Source organism: Tupaia chinensis, unplaced genomic scaffold, assembly GCF_000334495.1.
Source record: "Tupaia chinensis unplaced genomic scaffold, TupChi_1.0 Scaffold144058_1, whole genome shotgun sequence".
NCBI classification, from domain to species: domain Eukaryota; kingdom Metazoa; phylum Chordata; class Mammalia; order Scandentia; family Tupaiidae; genus Tupaia; species Tupaia belangeri.
The window spans coordinates 854,498-875,662 of record NW_006203910.1 but is presented as its reverse complement, the minus strand read 5'-3'; the positions used below and the strand labels follow the sequence as shown (position 1 = coordinate 875,662).

Below are 21,165 nucleotides of genomic sequence, written 5' to 3'. Positions count from 1 at the left end.
AGGAGTTAGGGAAGCTACCACATGTATTTGGTATGCTTTTGAAAGCAGGCATCTTAATTATCCTATGGTTTTTAGCACAACTATAACTTTCTCCATGAAATCATTCTGAATTGTTACTACTGTTTCTTTTGCTGGTTCTTTTACCATATTTATAGAACAAGGAGAAAAAATATAATCATGAGAAATGCTGAAAAAGAAACGTACATTTGACATTTCTTCCCAACTAGAAAATAACTCTCCATAAAATTGTTGAAATTGTTTTAGTCCTTAAAAGGCCTATAATATTAAACATGTATATAAGCACACACACACACACACACACACACACACACACAAACTTCTTGCTAAATGGCAAAACACTAGGTTTCTATCAAACTCAGGAATAAGGTAAAAATTAACTTTGTTCTGAAGGTTTTAACCAATGTAATCAGGAGAAAGAAATAGGCAGAATAAAAACTGGACGGAAGGAAATAAAATTATGAGTACTTTTCCATGGTTTGACTTAATACCCAGAAAATGCGATGGAGTCGACTTAAAAATTTAGTAGATAGTAAGATGCTTCAAATAGGTTTCTCAGAACAAAATTAATAAATAAAATTGACAAATATTCCAACAATTTATAATTATAAAGGAAGAATTCCTTTTTACAGTTGTAACAAAAATGATAATAGACCTAAGGATAAATTTATCAAAAATGTTCCAAATCTTTCTGAAGAAAACTTGAAACACTAACAGGAAGGGTCAAATTAGAGCCTTGAACAAATGGAAAAAACTATATCATATTCTTTCACTGGAAAATTTACCTCATAAAATGTAGATTTGACAACTCCAATATCATCTAAACAAAAATACCTATAGGAAGGGTGAGTTCATATAGAAAAATAAGCATGCAAGAAGAGCATGGGAAAAAAGCAATAATGAGTTACCCTTATCATCATTAAAATCTATTACAATGCTGTGGACCAGCTCATGGCCTACTGGTTAAAACATCTGGATCCCGCATGGCCGACAGTACAATTTGAACCCTGGACTTGGGTGGCCTGAAAAACATGCTGGGCATGTGTGCATGTGTACCCAAAATCTTGAAAGGAGGGAGACACAGAGGAGCATTACCATCCCCTATGGGGGGTGTTTTCTCATTTTCCCTTTGTCTCTCTCTTTTCTGTCTCTGTCTTTCTCTATACTTTTGCCCTCTGACAAAAGTATAAAAAATAAAATAAGGCTATAGTAATTAAAATGGCAAGATATTGACACATGAAAAGACAGAGAAATCATTGTAAAAGTGTAGATAATCCACAAAATAGACCAAGATGCATGTAAGAAATTTTATATAGTAGATTTTTTTAAATACAAAGATCTTAATGTAAGATGATATTTCAAATTAGAGGAGAAAAGATGGTTTATGTGATGTTGGGTAAACTGGGTAGTCATCTGGGGAAAATATGATTGAATTACTGTTTCTATTGATGCCAAATGACCTGAGTCACCACCATTGGTTTTCATGAGTGATGCCCACTGTCATAAGATGTACATCACCATACACATACCAGACGTACTGGTAACTGCAATACAAACAACCAATAGCCACAACCACTGTCTAGCTCTAATCCCACACTTCATGCCTCTCACCAACAACTATGTTCAACAACAACTATATTTATTGACAGTTCCCATCACCAGAAGCCATACCTATCAGGCATACCTACTACAAGTAGCCTCACAAATATCCATCAGCAGCAGTCGGATCGCTGATTCCAACTAGCACCAATCATATTTAGTACCCTTCCTAGCTATCACCTCTCCCTAACCATGCTCCCTTCATCTTCTTAGCTGCTTTTTCTCATGCACATCCCTCTCTCAAGGGTTCTTCTGTCTTATCTCTCCCAGCTATATTCTTCTCCTAGGTAAGACCGACTTACCTCTTGTTTTTCAGCTTAATCATTGCCCCCTTAGACTGGATTAGAACCCCATTATTTTTAAGGTTTTTAGCACAGATCATTGTACTCTTTAGAGAGAAACAGAGGCAATGAGAGGGAAAGTGAGAAATCACTCCTCCACCCTCAGAAGGAATGGCCATACTGCAATCCCTTCTCCTCCATTCTTCTGGGATTTGGGGTACACACATGTGCACACCTGGTGTGATTTTTAACCCATGATGTTCAGGACTCAAACTGCGGTTGGCAATGTGGGAGTCTAGTGTGTTAAGCTGGCCTCAGGACCCCATTTTGATTTCTGTATTTACTTATCTTTTTAAAATTTATTCTGTGACAGAGAGGGTAAGTTAGAGGGATGGAGAGAAAGAGAAACAGAGAGAAAGGGAGAGAAAGAAAAAAGGTTCTTGATGTTATAATCCACTCCCAGCCTCAGCCAGCCCCAGATCACAGGCATATATGTGCCAGATATACTCAGGGAGGTCCCCGGATATGAATCCAGAATCTTCCCCTGTAGTTCAGCTTTGCAGAGTCATGTTTGACTGCTGAGTCACTGTCTAGCCCTTTGTTTGCCCTTTATTTCTATTTCACAGCCTGTTAGATGTTTTAATCATTTAATGATTTCATGATTGATTTAAGTTCTTTTAGGGCACATTTATATAGTTTTCACCATTGTATGCCTCAGAGCCTAGCACAGTTCCTGATACATAATTGGTATTCAAATAATTTTATGAACTCACTGACTGGCTAGGTCACTTTATTCTGGGGCTAGTCCTTCAAGCTGCACTAGTGGTGGAAATTGAATTACTCCTTGAAGTCTTTCCTTTTTCTTTTGGAGAGGTTTTTGCTATAGAGCATGTGCACTCACTCGCCAGAAAGACAGAGAGAGACAGAGAGACAGAAAGTGAGAAATCCCCCCCCCCAGGGGGTGGCCATGCCACAATCCCTTCTCCTCCTTTCTCCTCTCGGGATCTTGGGCACGCACGCACACGCACCCGGCATGAGTTTAAGCCACTGGGACTCGAACCACAGTTAACTACATGGGAGTCCAGCGACATAGCCATCACACCAACTGCTGGTTCAAAGTCTTTCTTTTCCTAATGCCTCCCTAGTCAATTTCCAGAGACTTGAAATTCCTACCATTCCTTACTCCTCTGTGTTGAAGCTTTGACACCTGAGAAAATACAAATATGGGAGCCCTTGATTATTACTAGTAAAGAGACCTTAGCCTAGATCACATGGCCCTTTAGGATTAGCATAACGCCAGTTGGTTCTTAAGGTAGAGACTGAGGGGCTGGGTAGAAAGATCCTGCTGCAGAAGCTCTGAGAAGGAAGCATGAGGGTTTTGAGAAACCAGGGTGGGTGGGATGGAGAGAGGCAGTGATGCCCCAACCCAGACTCTTTTTATAGCTCAGCTCAGGTGTACCTGTGTACATTGTTTTGGTTTCTATACGAGAATTTGTTGGTAAAAAGTAGGGCTTTTTTTTGTGGAGAAGGCAAATCCTAACCTTTTATCAAATGACACTGTGAGATTTATAATTAGATAATCGTGGCTGTCTCCTGAGGGCACTGTCAGTTTGCAAATGATTCTCACCAGATTATGGTGGGATCAATAGGACCTGAATAATTAAAATTCGATACTACTATGTCTCTCTCAATAACACTGTGGAGAATGATGTATGACAGATTTAATTGAATTTGTCAGGTACCATGGCTACATGCATAGATCACAGGGATATTTTTAGAGTTATGTATTTGATTTTCTGATGAGACTTGCAATGGGCCTTTTAACATTCGAGGTTCCTCCAGAGCCCTGAGCCGTTGTGCTCTGGGAGCGCTGACAAGGCCGGGGAACACTGACCTGACTTTGTGCCGAACGTCAAAAAGTCTAAATATGAAATGGCCTGGTGGAGGTGGCTGTTAGCTGGATGCACGGGGAAAGCTGATTTTAGGGGAAATAGGTCATAAAAAGAGAAAAAAAAACACCTATCAACTGATAATTTTCTATCTCATAGCATTGGTCAGCCACTGAAGAGAAAATTCTGGAATAACTCAGGCAACTTGAGTTCTAGTCTTGTCAGGTTAATGCCTTCTCTGTCATGCAATATTATCAGGGAAAAATAAAATAAAAGGTTTTAAGGACTTTGCAAACTGTTGCAGTGTGATATATACTATAAATATGTGAAACATTCTATTTCATTTTTGCTAGTATTGCCTCCGTTTATTTGTTCATTCATTCATCAATCCATTCATTTCCTTATCCATTTAATCACTCATCCATTCATTAATTCAGTGGACATTTACTAAAAGGAATTCTGCCAATATTGAGGGGCACATGTGGTGGGGAAAAGGAGATAGGAATACACCTGATCTCTCAGAAGGGGAGAGGGGCTTCCCAGAATCATGTTGGTTGACAAAAGAAGTCAACTGGGAAGAGTGATCAGAATATAAAGAATAATTGAGAAATGGATAGATTAAAATATTGTTAAAAAAAAAAGCCACATGAGACTGCAGGAAAAGTTCTTGCAGAATTGTGCAGTTAAAATGTATGACTTCCTCGGGACCAGCAGTTAGCGTAATGGCTATGGCGCTGGACTCCCACGTAGTCGACTGCGGTTCGCGTCCCGGACCCGGTGGCTTGAAACTCACGCCGGGCGCGTGTGCGTGCGTGCCCAAGATCCCGAGAGGAGAATGGAGGAGAAGGGATTGCGGCGTGACCATCCCCCCTTGGGGGTGATTTCTTGCTTTCTGTCTCTATGTCTCTGTCTGTCTGGCGAGCGCACGCGCCCTACAGTGAAAATCTCTCCAAAAAAAAATGTATGACTTCCTCGAAGACCAGACCGCGGAGTTCATGGAAGCCTTCTAGCTGTTTGACTGGACAGGGGATGGCAAAATCCTGTACAGCCAGTGTGGAATGGGATGAAGGTTCTGGGCCAGAACCTCACCAGTGCCAAGGTACTCAAGGTCCTGGGGAACCCCAAGAGTGATGAGATGAATGTGAAGGTGCTGTACTTTGAGCCCTTCCTGCCCATGCTGCAGACAATGGACAAGAACACAGACTAGGACACCTATGAAGATTATGTTGAAAGTCTTCGGGTGTTTGAAAAGGAAGGAAATGGTACCGTCATGGGTGCTGAAGTCTGGCATGTCCTTGTCAAATTGGGGAGAAGATGACAGAGAAAGAAGTAGAGATGCTGATGGCAAGGCACAAGGACAGCAATGGTTGTATCAACTCTGAAGAGCTCACCGTATGGTGCAAAATGGCTGAGGACACCCCCAGTACCCCTAGAAGCCCATGCCTTTCTCTGTGTGAGACTCTGTATCTAGTCCTAAAGAGTCCCAGGCTTTCTGGTCACAGCACCTTTCCCATCTTGTGTCTCCTGAATGATGTTTGCTGTCAGCATTCACTGAATAAAGTCACTCTCTATGCCTCTCCCTCTAAAAAATAAAAAAGCCACGTGAATGAGTCTCCAATTAATAGCAGGTAGAGTATAGTTGTTTTGCAAGGAAACTGTTTTGAGGCCAGATATTTTATTTCGTATTTCAAATACAATGCATTAGGAGACTGAAATTTATTTTTAAGAACTATTATTTACAGCTCAAAGCTACAACAAATGGCAATGATGTTGGATGTTTCACATTTGGGTGCTCTTAAGGTTATTGCTCTCAGACATTTATTGTCTGTTCTGCTTATAAATATTTACTTTCATGAATATTCTGGTACCATGGCTCAGTTCCTCTCTTTCCAGTATAACAGAGTCAGGGTTATATCAGCGAACACAATAAAAAACACATCTTAGCATTGTTGACCATGAGATTCTAGAGGTCTATGTGGAGCAGGCTCTGCTTATTTCAATTAATTTGTTCACCTACAGAGGAGACTCTATTGCTGTTGCTCTCTATCTTCCATTTCCCATCATCGACTGGTAGATTATAAATTACAGTTGGCAAGTTGGTATTCTTCCTACAGTACGGTAACACTATTGATTTATAGTCAATTAGGACCTGTCCTTTGAACTGTGTCTCTATTGGTGGAACATGGGGTCTGTCCCTTCCTTCCTTCCTTCCTTCCTTCCTTCCTTCCTTCTGTCCGTCCGTCCTTCCTCTTAGTATCCAACCACAAATACCTGTCACATCGTGGCCAGGGCTAGAACTCAGTTTGTGGTCAGCATTAAGGGCTCAGTCTGGGGTCAGGTTGGTAAAGTGCCAGGGCACACAATGAGTAATTATTTAAAGTTGGGCACCTATTGAACTTTCCTTGAAACCCCAGCAGTCATTTACTTATATGATCCAACACCTAGCTCATTCTACTCGGGGAAAGCTAAATCATGAAGGAAGGGAGCCCAGAGCTGGCAGATAGTGTGCATAGGAAGAAGGAGGGGGAGGTCAGAAGTGAATTCGGGCTAGAGCAACACAGAGAACAGCTACTTTCATGGTGGGAGACTGAGGGTATCAGGCCTTGCCAGATCAATAGTACAAGAAGAGAGCATGGAGACCCAGGGCCTCGGAACCTCATCTCACCTACTTTACAGCTTTGGCTTTAACACCCTCTATAGAGTACCACAGTTCTGTCTGGTGGGATTTTTTTTTTTTTTGAGAGGTTTTTGTTATAGGGCGTGTGCGCTCGCCAGACAGACAGCGAGAGACAGAGAGACAGAAAGCAAGAAATCAACCCCCGGGGGGATGGCCATGCCGCAATCCCTTCTCCTCCATTCTCCTCTCAGGATCTTGGGCACACACGCACACGTGCCCGGTGTGAGTTTAAGCCACCGGGTCCGGGACTCGAACCACAGTCGACTACGTGGGAGACCAGCGACATAGCCATTACACTAACTGCTGGTCCCTGTCTGGTGGGATTTTAAAAGGAGGCATTTTGAAATATCACATGTAGAGTGACAGCTATGATGTTTGCTGCCTCCATCCTTGAAATCATGGGCTTCCTTTGAGGTGTTAACCATCTTGAGCAGTCTCTCAGCCCCATTGGTAGTCAGGACCTCTACACACAGGAACTTCCAGTCTAGTCACGTAAGATGTTACTTAACCTGGAGGTCCAAGCTTGCTGCCAGGCCGCTCACTTGGGAGAGGACAAGTCTTTCACTGGCTGCTGGATGTACTGCTGGATGTGATAATCAGAGAAGGAAAAAGGTCTCAGAGGAAAACCCTTTTAAAGGCATTCAACTTTAGTGTCACCAGGGATGCCTAGTGCAGCTTTGTAAAGAAGACAGGAAATGCCCTTGGTGTCTGTCTGCCAGGGGACATATGCTAGAATGCAGTGGCAATGGCAGCCAGGTTAACAAGATACTGGTTAAAAAAATAGGCAGGCGAAAAAGTCTGGCAAAAAAAAAAAAAAAAAAAAGAAGTCTGGCTTAGGAATGCACTAAGGTAGCAATTCCCCAAACCGCCTGGAGATTTTTGGGCCTAAATTTGAAGATTTTGATTCATTCCATCTGGAAGTGAATGGGGGGCAGGGGAATCTGCATTTAAGTGCCTCAGGTAGTTTGATGGCAGTGTTGCTTGAAACTACTGCAGTTACAATTCATTAATCCAAATTCTTTTTAAAAATTATTATTTTTAAAATGTTTACTATAGGGTACATGTGTTCACTGGAAAGAGAGAAAGAGAGAGAGAGAAAATGAGAAAGCACTCTGTGGGGAAATGACCACGCCACAGTCCCTTCACCTACATTATCTCGGGATTTTGGGCACACATGCACACATGCCTGGCATGATTTTTAAGCTGCCAAATCCAGGACTTGACCTGTGCAGTCTGCCAGGTGGCATCCAGCTTCCTTAACCTCCACACCATCTGCTGGCCTCCAAATTCTGTTTTTTAATTGCCAAAGGGTGCATACACTTGCCAGAGAGAGACACAGAGATAAAGAGGGAGAAAATGTCCACCAATGGGATGTGGTCAAGCCGGAAGCCCTTCTCCTCCATCTCTCTATCCTGTCAGGATTTGGAGTATACACGCACATGCATGCACTCAATGTGTTTCTCAAGCTGCCAGGTCTGGGAATTGGACTGTAGTTGGCCTTGTGGGATCCAGCTCCCTTAACCACTAGGCTATGGGGCAGGGTATTAATTATTTGAATTGGACTTTGTGAGTTGACTCAAACCTGTTGATATTTGCGACAAGAGGCTGCTTTAGCAGTGGAACACTGTGAATAAGTTTAAAATACTAAAAATGGTTTAGCCGAGTAAGAGAACACTGATTCAATGAGAATCAGGAGTCTGTAAGCACTGTTAGACTATTGTTTCTTGTACTAAAAAGTAATACTCTGTACATTTCTAAGTTCCTTAAGGACCTTTATTTGGTTTGAATATCCTCCCAAGAGTCATGTTGAATTTAATTTGTATGGTAACAGTGTTAAGAGGTGGGGCTTTGGGAAATGATTACGATCAGATAAGAGCCCCAGCATGGAGCCCCCATGATGAGACTGGTGGCTTTATAAGAAGAGGAAGAGAGGCCCAAGCTAGAGTGCTTGCTCTGTCTTGTCATGTGATATCTCCTGCCATGTCATTGATAAACGAGGAAGGCCTTCACTAATGCTGAAACCTTGATATTGGACTTCACAGCTTCCAGAACCTGAGCTAACTAAGCCTCAATTCTTTATGAATGACACAGTCTCAGGCATTCTGTTACAGTAACAGACAATAAACAAAGGCAGGCCTCTTATATACAATGCTTGCTTTTCCAAACTTAAGTTAAAGTTGAAATTAAAAAAATGAAAGTGCATTTCTGGTATATATACACACACACAAACACACACACAAGTGCATGCACATACACACACAGAATCCATAGTTCAAACTGAGTTCCTCACAATTTATCTAAATGACTAATTTTTGACTATAGTAGAATTATAGGTCATGGAGTGAAGAGTGCACATGGAGAAGAGTAATTATAAAAACAAAAAGATGGAGTTCAAATAAAGGGCCTTTGTGCATTCTTGTATAGAGATCACTAGCAGCTCTTCCCCCCACCATGAAAACTCATTTTTTAAAATCAAGCATAAAGCATTAGAATCCAGAAAAGAGAGAATTTAGAGAATATGTGGGTGGAGTTTACAGGAAGCTTTGTAAATAGAGAAACAATCTGCAGGCAGCCTAACCCTAGCAAATCCTCTATAGCCCATTCTCCATCAGTATCCAAACTCTTTTCTACACCTCCCCTGGGAGTGGCTACACTTTTCACATATAGTACATTAGCTGCTGACTACCTTCCTGTGTCATCGTCAAGGCCCACAGGTCCAATCGGCTACTCGTTCTTCTCTTGGCATAGGGATGTCAGTCTAGACAACTGTATCATTAGATGACACCATAATTGTATGAAATTGGGATCTCAGAATAGGGAAGTAAATCAAAACTAAGGAATTTGGATCCTCAAATAACACAAAAGTGGAGGAGAGGTCAGATTGCGGTGTAGATGGTTGAGAAGGTACAAAATTTCCCAATTCCCTTGTATCTCCATCAGCTGGGAGGAGTACATAAAGCATAAAAAGGGAAGTAGAACGAGTTGGGGGAAAAGCAAAGGGCAGCTTTATTGTCTATCATAATTGACAGGCATATAGGTTTCTTCTTTTCATTTCTTGAAATGACACACATCATAGTGTTCGTGACAGGGCTTCTCGAACTAATGTGTATGAGAATTACCTGGGGGATCTTGTTCAAATACAAATTCTAATTCTGTACATCTGGGAAAGGACCTGAGATGCTGCTTTCTATGAGAGTGGGTGGGGGCAATTGGAAAAGAGGCATGTCTTGAACAGGGCATTGAATCATAAGATTAGATTTGGCTAGACAAAGAAGAGAGGTAGGAACATGCTATGGTGCAGAGGGGAGCAGAAGTAGTTGCAATAAAGCTACTGAGGATGGAATTGAGTGTGATATATGTCCCAAGGGAAAGCTGATCATTACAAGGTGACAGGTTTATTTGAGAAAGTAGGTGAAGATATGTTTGAGTAGGTAGGGTGGGAGTATTGCCATAGAGGGCCTTGAATGACAGCCTGAGGAGTTCTGTTCTGTTGATAACTAGAGTCAAGGGGAGATTTTGAGCAGAGGAATAACATGCTTAAAGCTGTGCCTTCAAATGAACTAATCTTATAGCAGCGCATAGGATGAATCAAAGGGAAGAGAACCTTGGAACAAGGTAAATGTCAATTGCAGTACAATGGGTGTAAAGGAATGAAGCTCTGGATCAGACTGGTAATGGAGGGTTTGGAAAGGGAGCCACCAGAGTGTGAAACAGCAAAACTCTGTGATTGACTGAAGGTCCCCCTCCTTAACATGACCTCATCCGGAAACACTAAGAGGCTGTGGGGCCAGCGTTTATCTTACTAGTACATCTTTGAAGCTCTGGTTAAACTCCTTCAAATCAGACTGTGGAGTGAGATAGCTGCTGTGACCTTGTCGGAGAACCAACCCTTTCTAATATTGTTGGAGCAGCTGAAAGGTGATGTTCTAAATGGTATATAAAATTCTGAAAGGATTGGACAAGTGGATGTCAATAAGTCTTGTGAGGTAGTAACTACTGCTGAAACACAAGGTCATAGGCAGACCTTGGAGAAGCTAGAAATGGAGCAGGCAATTTAGGCTAGATTTTCTATACCAAGTATGTGTAACTGGAGACCATCCTGACAAGAGTTCATCTGTGAACATAAATTCCACCCTAAAGCTCTTCGAAGACAATGTCTGATATGCTGTGAGAATGAAGGGTTAAGAGAAGGAAGTAATTGTGGATTTTGTCCTGGAAGCATTTGTGAGGCTTAAGTTGGATTGGCCAGATGTTCCTTTGCCCTTTCCATTTCTTACATTGTATCCCCACAGCATGACAATCATTCCCTTTTTTCATTTCATTGTTCAAAAAAGTGACATATGCCCTATTTCCTGGGCTGTGAATTGAAAGTGCCCCCCTCCCAAAACCCCTTCTTCTGTCTGTAAGTCTCTCTGATCATTAGTCTGCTGTGGGACCGGAAATGCCCACTGTACAAATCGCTTTGATAAAGTATAAGATCCCTTGAAAAGGCAAATATGTTAGCCACTAGAGATTCTTCTTACTACCTCTACAGTATAGAGAGAGCTTCAAGGGAATGGGGATATAGGACAGGGAAGTTTTGGTGCGAGAAAGCAGAAAAGTTTTGGATGACGGGATAGTTTTTGTGTATTTGTTTGTTTGTTTTAAGAGGTTTTTGCCTTAGGGAACGTAGGCTGGAGAGAGAGAGAGACAGGCAGTGAGAGGGAAAGTGAGAAATCACCTCCTCAGGGGAGGCTAGCCATACTGCAATCTCTTCTCCATTTTGCTCCCAGGATCTTGGCACTCACCCACACGTGCCCAGCATGATTTTCAGACCACTGGGTCTGGGGCTCTAACTCTGGTTAGCCATGTGGGAGTCCAGGGACATAACCACTATGCCATCTGCTCAGCCCGATGGGATAGTTTGGTGAGAAGGATCCTCAATAAGCACATGCGTGGCACCAGGTAGCCCAGAGCCCCTGCTGCGTGTGGAAGGATGTGAGGTTTGTGTCAAGCTCACACGTTCAGTCCAACACGCAGCTCAATATCTGAGGAGCAGCAATCTTCAGAAACTCTTAAATGCGAAGGCTGATGAGTAGCAGATTTTTAGTTAGGGGACATTGGTGGCATGTGCTATTTAACAGGCACCTTGCCAGACATTAGGCTTTTAGAACAGCAGTATTGATTCAGATTATACCTATATGTTTCTTCTGGGATTAAAAAGTCTTGAAAGCTCCTATGGTCTGGCACAGAGTAAGGTTCTTGATCTGTTTGTTGAATGTACAGTAAATGGCTGAGTGAATAAAATGCAAATATTATGAATAAATACTAAATTTAAAGTTATAGGCTTAAGTTCTAATTTCTGGATTGCCGTTTACAAGCTATTGGAAAGTTAGTAAATGTTCATCCCTCTGGGCCTCATTTTGTTGGTATATAATAAAATGGAAATGATGATACTTGCTTGGCCTCTCTCACCCAGTTGTGGAAAAAACAATATATCAAAAAGAAATATTTTTTTGGCAACTATTGGGTCGTCAGAAAAGTCATGACATCTTTTGTCATGTTTCTCTATGCAACAAATGCATCATGACTTTTCTGACAACCCAGTAAATTCCACAGAACTGTCCTGCACTGAACAAGGACATCCACTTTGGTGTTTGCCAAGTTAAAGGTATCCCTGAACTGTGGTACCAGAGTCATCCTCTCCTAAAGAAACTTCTGTGTTGCTTATGACCCACCCTCAGATTCCTGTACAAACAGTTTAAGAATCAGGTTCGTTTTCTGCTCAGCTGACTGTCCCTCCTAAGTGACAGAAACCACCAGAAACATTGTGGCTTTTTATCACCATCTTTGGAAGCCATAGACCAGAGCCAGAGACCAGACTGTCTCGTCAGCTGGTAACAACCATCCCTCCAGATGAACACTATCTCATGATGTCTTTCACTCTGTCCTCAACTGTCTTTATGATGGCTGTGTCCCAAGGGGTAGGTGACAGTGGCATTGTCCCAAGCAGGAGGTGACAGAGGTTGGGGACAGGAGTGAGAGGAAGAGTGGGTCTTTGTCCACCCGCTCACCTTGTGATTTACAAGGAGATGTTGATTTGACTTTAAATCAGTCTCTTCTTTGTGTGTCTTTCCTTTTATCTGAGGGCTTACTCCTCACCTTGGGCTCTGCTCAGTTGCTCTCAAAGGAAGCTTCCGCACATTCTATTTCTTGGACATATTGTGCAGAGTCCCTATTTAAATGGATGTTTTGTTCTCAGGGTTAGGAGAGAGAAGGTGGGATGATTTAAAAATCCTGCCGGGAGTCCTTGAGGAAGCAGGCTGGAGTACTGTTTGCAGAAGTCAATAGGCTTGTTGTAAGCAGGCATTGTGTGCTCTAGCACAGGCGGCTGAAACAAATCAATTTCAATTTACTTGTCCAGAAAATGGAGCCATTATTTAGAACTGAATAGCCAGAGCTCCCATAATATATTGTGAAAACTTATTGTAGTTTTTACTGAGAACTAGCTTATGATGAAATTATTTGTTTAGAAGCAAAGTGTGGATGTTTACAGAATATAAATTCTGGAGATATTGATTGGAGGCAGTTGAAGAAAGAACCACATCATTATTTTTTCTAAATGTGGTGGTCTGGTGATATCCACACAACGCTGATATTAGAGAACATTGCCAGTTTGAAATCTGGCAGGATCCTTATTTTGACAACAAGCACCATTAACGCCGGGGAATGGTATTTGCTACAACAGTGAGGGAGACTCTATAGTCAAGGCTGAAGTTCATTCACCTTTAAAGAGCAACTTGACTCATAAATTTGGCTACCTTACAAGCTTATCTGTCACTGGCTCTATGTTTTACGTTAGCTATACTGCTTGGTGTATTACCAGTAAATTGTTGAAACTCCCTGTAGGAGTAGCATTTAAGGCTGGATTCACTGAAGTTTTACGTTTCCCGTTTTTGCACAGTTTACATTAAACAACAACAAGACATTTGGGCTTGGGACATGATTTATGTCTCTCCCCAAAATTGGCGGGTCATATATTTTTCCGTTAATCAGGCTTCTCTGTGCATCTTGTGTAACTTCCTGTTACTGCTCTTTTGGAAAATGGCTACAGTTTACTGTCTATGTATTATGATTTTCCATTGAACAGTGTCTGCCTTCCTCTCTCACGAGTGGAAGGTCTTCTGTCTTCAGAAAAGCTCAGGTACAATTTACCCATGGGAAAGCAAGCATTAACACACTTTTCATCCAGGGCAACACAGGGTATTTTTGGTACCAATCCTGTGCCAGGTAGTAGGCCAGGTCCTGTGCCTTTGCCATCACTATGCTCTAGTAAAATTTTTGATTTCTGTTCCACTGACTTAAGCAGATGGAACACACTGGGTTGAGGCATGGTAACCGCTGACACTGACCACAATAACCTCAGCTCCCAGTAACCTAGAGATTATTCTTGGCTTCACTGCAGTGTCCTGCTTGGACTAGCCTATCTTAAGTAGTGGCACCCACCCCAGCTCCCGGCACTGTTTATCCTGAGTGTCATATCAATCGTACCTTACATAGGGCTTGAATTTAGTAACTATTCATTGAATACTATTGACTGAATGAATGGAAGGATGCCTCAAGGGTAAAGAAGTAGATCATTTAATGTACTAAATCATACTAATGTAATAATTGATGACCATGACTTGGTGTGCTTACTTGCTCAGTTATATTTATGCCAAGGCGACTTTCTGTACCTCTCATGGTGGGAGCTTTAGATACCACACCTGTCCCCAAGATGAATCATGCATGGTAACTAGATTATACCCTATACATAAATGAAATGTATGTGATTTAAACTTGCCCTGTTTCCAAGCCTTGCAGTTATTTACTTGTGAATCTTGTTTTGAAAAGAGAACCAAGGTTAGATTAAATGTTAACAGAGTTCATTAATATTAAGCAATGCTTTCAGTCTCAGAAACCAGGCATTGATAACCTAAGGTAAACTGGCCACTTTAAACTAGTGCTACTGAATGATCTGCCAAAAGACATGATTCACATGATTTATGTCCATTTTAATTTTCAAAGAGCAAAGATTCGATGGTGCCATTTTAATAAAGTGCCAACCTGGTTGTTTGCATGACATGTAGAACAAAACCACCAATCGGTTGACCTTTATTCATTTTAGTTACATATAGTATTTTCACATAAGCACAGAAAATGCTCTTGAGGGGCCTGAGAATGATCAGCATAAGAAGAAATTCAGTTCTCCTTCCTTGAGGTCATGGTTTGAAAGTCACAATGGTGAAACAGACAAGTGAACCCTGAACCTTTACTCAGACCCCTATTCGCTTCTAAGATAGCTAGTCAGAAGCCTGGTTGTATTAGTCTGGTTTGTATATGATTTTGGATTATTTACTGTAAATAGGAATACTCGTATATCTGTTGCAGATTCTTTTATAGTTAAATGATTTTTATTTTTTTGGCAGAGGCATCTACAGTCTCTGTTTTAACATAACTGTTTTCAAACCTGTCTCACTCACCCCACTTCTCTTGACTTATCTGAACCATTTCATGTTTGCTACTTATGTTAGTTGCCTTTTAAGCTTTCCTATATGCTCTTTTTTTACGCTCTTATTTTTATTTACATTTAATCACTGTAGTCTTTAGAGTCTACAACGTGGTTTTCCCAGCATGAATACAGTGCATATCAGTCTAGGCCAAGACATTATCATACACATTATCATTAGAAAATAACTTCATTTTCGTGTCAGTTAAATGTGTTGTTTTTTCCCAGATCCCCTCCCTCTCTCCTTCCCTCCCCCATTACCCACCCCCATTATCCTTCCCTTACTTTCTCTAGCATCTGCTTTGCCCTCTTTGCTTTTATACCTTCCAATCTTGCAGTTTCTGCTTCCAGAGTGCAGACATCCAGTATGTATTGTGTCAGGTATACTCTTCTTTTGTGGTTATTTAACATGGTTTTTGGTAGATTTTGTTTTCCTCAACACGAGCAAATGTTAGTTGAGGGCTAAGATTGTGTTAAATCCTTTGTTATACCTCATAGACATTAATATCTGTAGAATGAATTACTGTATTGGATTATAAAAACATTGTAATATTTGGCATTAGTATTGCAAAGAGTAAAGTTGCTAATAAAATAGATTCCACATGGTTAAAATAATAATGGCATTGTTTACTCTGTTGCATTTTATGAACTTTGCATGGGTTATTTCATTTAATATTTGCAGTGGTTCCATGAGACAATACTATTAGTATGATTATCTCATAGATTAAGAAACGGAGTCTCAGATACGTTATTTGCCCTACATTACCCAGATAAGTGGCAGACCTAAGAATTCAGGTCTGTATAGTACGAAAGCTCGCTAAACTACTCCTTATACCAATGTTTTAAAGTGTTCTGAGGTGACCTCTCCACTTATTTACCCTGTCACTTTCTCCCCCAAATCTTCTTTTATTCCGTCCTTTTTTTCTTAATTGCCAAAGAGTATATACTCTCACCAGAAAGAAATGGAAAGAGAGAGAGAAAGCACCGCCAATGGAACATGGTCAGATTGCAACCTCTTCTCTATTTCTCCATTCTGTCAGGATTTGGGGCACACACTCACACATGCTCAGCATTTGAAGCTGCTGGGGCCAGGATTTGAACTGTGGTCTGCCGTGTCAGATCTGGTTTCCTTAATCACTAGGCTATTCCCTGGCCCCCCTTCATAGGAAGAAATTCTTCAACTTCTACCATGGTGGCATACTTTTGCCAGGATCTGTGGTCTATTCTATGGCTTAAAAAAGACTATTAAAATGATAAAATAGACCAAAGAATGAAGAAAGATCTCAAATTAATTTGGACTATGCAGGCCTTTTTATTTCCGATCATAAATCTATCAAGCTCCAAAAGATTAGCATAATAGTTTTTGGGGGTACTAAGAGTAGCAAATAAGGACCAGCAGTTGGCATGGTGGTTAAGGTGCTGGATCTACATGGCTGGTTTCGCTGTTGAGTCCAAGACCTGGCAGCTTGAAAACCACACTGGGTATGTGTGTATGCATGCCCAAAATCCTGAGGGGGGAATGGAGGAGAAGAGATTGTGGTATGGCCATCTCCCCTATGGGGTGATTTTTTATCCCTCCCATTCTCTGGCAAGCATCTATTTCTTATAGCAAAAAAAATATATTAATAACAATAATAAATAAATAAATAAATAAATAAATAAATAAATAAATAAAAATGGCAATTTAGGGGTTATCACAAGTCTCTATAAATAATGCATTAATTAGTCAGCAAATTTGAATTTTCAAGACTGGAAAATTATCTCCATAAAGTCTTCAATGTCGAAAAAGATAGGGATAGGTGGCCTGGCACAAAATTTCCATTTATATGATTTGTTTTTAGAAACAGTCACTTCTTGAATTGTATTCAGTAATGTGTATTTTTAACAGTTTCATTGAGACATAATTTACATATTTATTCATGTGATGGGTACAATTCAATACCTTTCAATATATTCAAAGAGATGTGCAACCATCAACATAATCTACTTCTTCAACATTTTCATCCTCATAGCAAACCTGTAATCCATTAGGAGTCTGTCTTCTTATCCTGATAAGCCCCATTCCCAGGTCTTAGGTAATCACTAATTTACTTTTTGTCTTTATAGGCTTGCCTATTCTGGATATTTTATATTAAAAGAATCATATAATGTGTGGGCGCCAGGTTCTTCTGTGCTATAGCATGTTTCTGTCATTCTTCATCTTTATTGCTGAGTAATATTCCACTTTATGGATATATCACATTTTATATGTCCATTTAACAGCTGATGGACATTTGGATTGTTCATATTAAATGGCTATTGTGAAAAAGACTGCTTGAATGCTCAGTACAAGTTTATTTACTGGTGTGTATTTTCATTTCTCTTGGATATCAGTGAGTCATTGGGAAACACTGAGCTTAACATTTTTGAGTGACTAGCAAAGTGGTTTTCAAAGCAGCAGCTAAACCACTTTACATTCCAATCAGCAATGTATGTGGGTTTCAATTTCTGCACATCATCACCAAAATTTAGCTATCGTAGTCCATGTGAAGTGGTATCGCATTATGGTTTGATTTGCATTTCCCTAGTGACTAATGCTATTGGACATGTTTTCATTTATGTTTCAGGCCATCTATCTATATCCTTTGGCAAAATGTCCATTCAAATATTTTACCCAATTTTTTTCGTTAATTCATTTGTCTCTTTACTGTTGAGTTATAACATTTATATATTCTGTACATAAGTTCCTTGTCAGATATGTGATTTTCAAATATTTTTCTCATTGACCAGAGAGGGACAGAGTAAGAGGGAGAGAGAGAGAGAGAGAGAGAGGGAGAGAGAGAGAGAATGAGAGAGAGAGAGAGAGAAAGAGAGAAAGTGAGACAGCAAGTTGCCAGGTCTGGGACTCAAATGTGGGATTCCAATGCCTTTATCTACCATGCTACCTGCCAGTTCCTGTTTGTTGTCTTTTAACTTTCTAGGACTCCATTGTCAAATCCCAGGCAATGAAAGTTTGCCTCCATTTTTTTTCTGTCAGTTTTATGGGTTTTGCTCTTATATTTAGGTAATAGATTCACTTTGAGTTAATTTTTGCATATGGTGTGACGTAGGGGTCCAATTTCATTAATTTTTTTTTTTTGCATGTGAATATTCAACTGTCCCAGCCTTTTTTTTTTTGTTTTAGATTATCTTTACCCATTGAATTGTCTTAGTACTCTTGGGTAAAATCAGCCATAAATGTTAAGGTTTATTTCTGGACTTTCCTTTCTATTTCATTGATCTCTATATCTATCCCTATGCCAGTATCATACTGTTTTGATAACTGTAGCTTTGTAGTAAAATTCAAGATTAGAAACTGTAAGTCCTGAAACTTTGTTGTATTTCTCACAGATTGTTTACTGTTTGGAGCTTCCTGCATTTCCATACTAATGTTAGGATAAATGCATAGATTTTAGCAAGAAAGCAAGCCAAGATTTTGATTTGCATTAAAAGAGATTACTGAGATTCAGTAATAATGTTATGTTTTCTAATGTATGAATATGGGATATCTTTCCATTTATTCAAGTCTTTCATTTTCTCACCATTGTTTTTTATCTTTTATTATATAAGTTTTGGGGTTCTTTTGCAAAAATTTTTACAAATTTTTGATGCTATTATAATTGAATTGTTTTCATAATTTTTTTCAAAATGTTCATTGCTACTATATAAAATTTTATTTATTAACCTTGTATTCTGAAACTTTGCTAAAGTAGTTTATTAGGTTAATATTTCATTTAATGGGTTTTTGATTGTTCTCTCTATAAAATATTGTGATACTTAATTTTGGGTGTCAATTTGACTGGATTGAAGAATACTTGGAAAGTTGCTGAAGCATAGTTTCTAAGTGTGTCTGTGACATGATTGGCTTGTGAGTCAGTGGGCTGAGTAGAAGGTCTACCTTTAATGTAGATGGACACCATGCAATTGGTTGGGAGCATGAGAGAGACAGAGTAGAGTTCTGTTTCCTTTCTCCCTCCTCCTTTCACCCTTCCTTTTAGAGTATACTTTGTGTTCTGCTCCTACAAGTAATGCCTGTTCTGCCCTTGCTCCTCCGTTCTGCCTTTGGTTGTGTTCATTTTTTTCAGTTCCTGGCCCCCGTGCTCCTCCAGCCAGGCAGAATCCAAGTTCTTTAACCTTTGAACTCTGGACTCATACCAGCAGCTGCCCACCTATGGATGCTCAGGCCTCTGACCTTGAGAGCCCCCTTCAGGCCGCAGACTGGAACTGCATTAGCTACCCTGCTTCGGAGTCTTTCAGCTGTTTCTGCAACTTGCAGACAGCCTATTGTGGCACTTCTTGTGATCATTTGAGATCATTTCTATAATGAATTTATTCTTTCACATATTTATTTATTTAGTTGGTTCTGTTTCTCTGGAAAACTCTGGCCAAAATATGTTAGTTTTACATATAGGTAGAAGTCTTGTAATTTGGGAGATAGTGGAAAGTTCCTCAACTCTTTTTCTTGATCATTTGTAACTTCCTTACTCAAATTCCATATTTCTGAAAGTCTACTATTAGAGCTTCATTTTTTTATAGCTATATTCTCTACTCTTTTTTGAAATGCAAACATCTTTAGAAAGAATAACATATTGTCATTAAGCTTTCAATATGAAAGTCTTCATTAGTTCCATTCATCCCTCAGTGCAGAGGCTCTCCCGAGAGCACAGAGTTCCTGAGCAGGAAAAAGGAAGGATGTTTTGGAGAAGGAAAGAAGAATGAGAATCTTGTCAAGAAGCTTCTGCCTACTTCTGACTGAATTTTAGCCAGCCCCTCAGCTATAGAAACTTGAATTATTCACCAATTAGATACACATACCTTCTCTTAAAGAGGGTATAGATTTAGCAGTTTATTTTTCTTTGTGCATAAAGTTTTCTCTTGAGAATAAATCATTATCTGCTGTCATAAGGCATATCCATACATTAGTCTAGTCTTATTCCTGCTAAATAAATCTTAATTTATTTGCTATGAAATAGTTACAGAAATAATGACCATGTGTTGGTCTGAGTATATACATGGACATATAGATAATCATTATAAGGTCATATGTATATAATATATATTTTGGGGGGAGAGTGTTCTGGAGATCTAACTAGTGTTCAACTTAGTTTTTCTTTATTTTTGGAGATGTTTTCACTATAGGGCGCGTGCGCTCGCCAGACAGACAGAGAGAGACATAGAGACAGAAAGCGAGAAATCACCCCCCAGGGGGGATGGTCACACCGCAATCTCTTCTCCTCCATTCTCCTCTCGGGATCTCGGGCACGCACGCACACGTGCCCGGCGTGAGTTTTTTAAGCCACCGGGTCCGGGACGTGAACTGTGATCGACTATGTGGGAGTCCAGTGACATAGCCATTACGCTAACTGCTGGTTCCCAACTAGTGTTCAACTTTGGTGTGGAGTTAGTGACTCTTTCAAATATTCTTTGAGAGGAAACAAGCAGCCCCGGTTGCTTAGAGAGATCCATTTGAGCGTAGAGAGCTTATGACAGTAAACAGGAAGGAAGAGAGTGTGATTGATAGTAAGATTGTGTGCGTCAGGGTAGGGTATGTGAAAGGAAGATTTTCTAATGCCTCCATCACCAGTGAGTAGACTACACTGGGTGGGGGGGAGGGGGGGAGTTAGGGTAAATAAAGGTAATCAGGCAGGAGATTGGACTCTGACATGTATCCTCAGGACTCTGATGCTGGAAAATGGGGATTTTATAGACCATAGACAGTGCCAGCCCTAGAAACTCTGTGTGGTTCTACATGAAAACCACTTGATAGCAAGTTCCGGGCACTAACTTTTGATAACCTTTGAGAATGTCTCTTATGGAATAAACTTTAGTAGCAGTCTGAGTTAATTATTTTTTCTCAAATGATCTGTGGAAAGAGAAAAGTAGAGGAGAAAGAGAGAGAGAGAGAGAGAGAGAGAGATGGAGAATGAGAATTAATGAACGAGCTCTTGAAACTTGATAGTCAGGATAGTTGAAAGATCAATTAAATTGCTAAAACAATTTCCTATGTAGTAACCATCACTGAATGTGTTAGCTGACAGGACTGAGAATGAGAGAAGAGTGATATGTACTCAAAACCTGTTCCATAGGCCTGGTCTGAACAATTTCTGTCTCTATAACATCATTTGGACTCATACCCACCCTTATTGTCACACACTG

The 21,165-nt window shown here is 40.3% G+C and overlaps 1 pseudogene; it reads left to right on the top strand.

Annotated features, from left to right (window-relative positions):
- The first annotated feature begins 4,746 nt into the window (after positions 1 to 4,746).
- LOC102495987 (myosin light polypeptide 6-like) lies at positions 4,747 to 19,333 on the top strand (annotated as a pseudogene).
- The last annotated feature ends 1,832 nt before the right edge of the window (positions 19,334 to 21,165 follow it).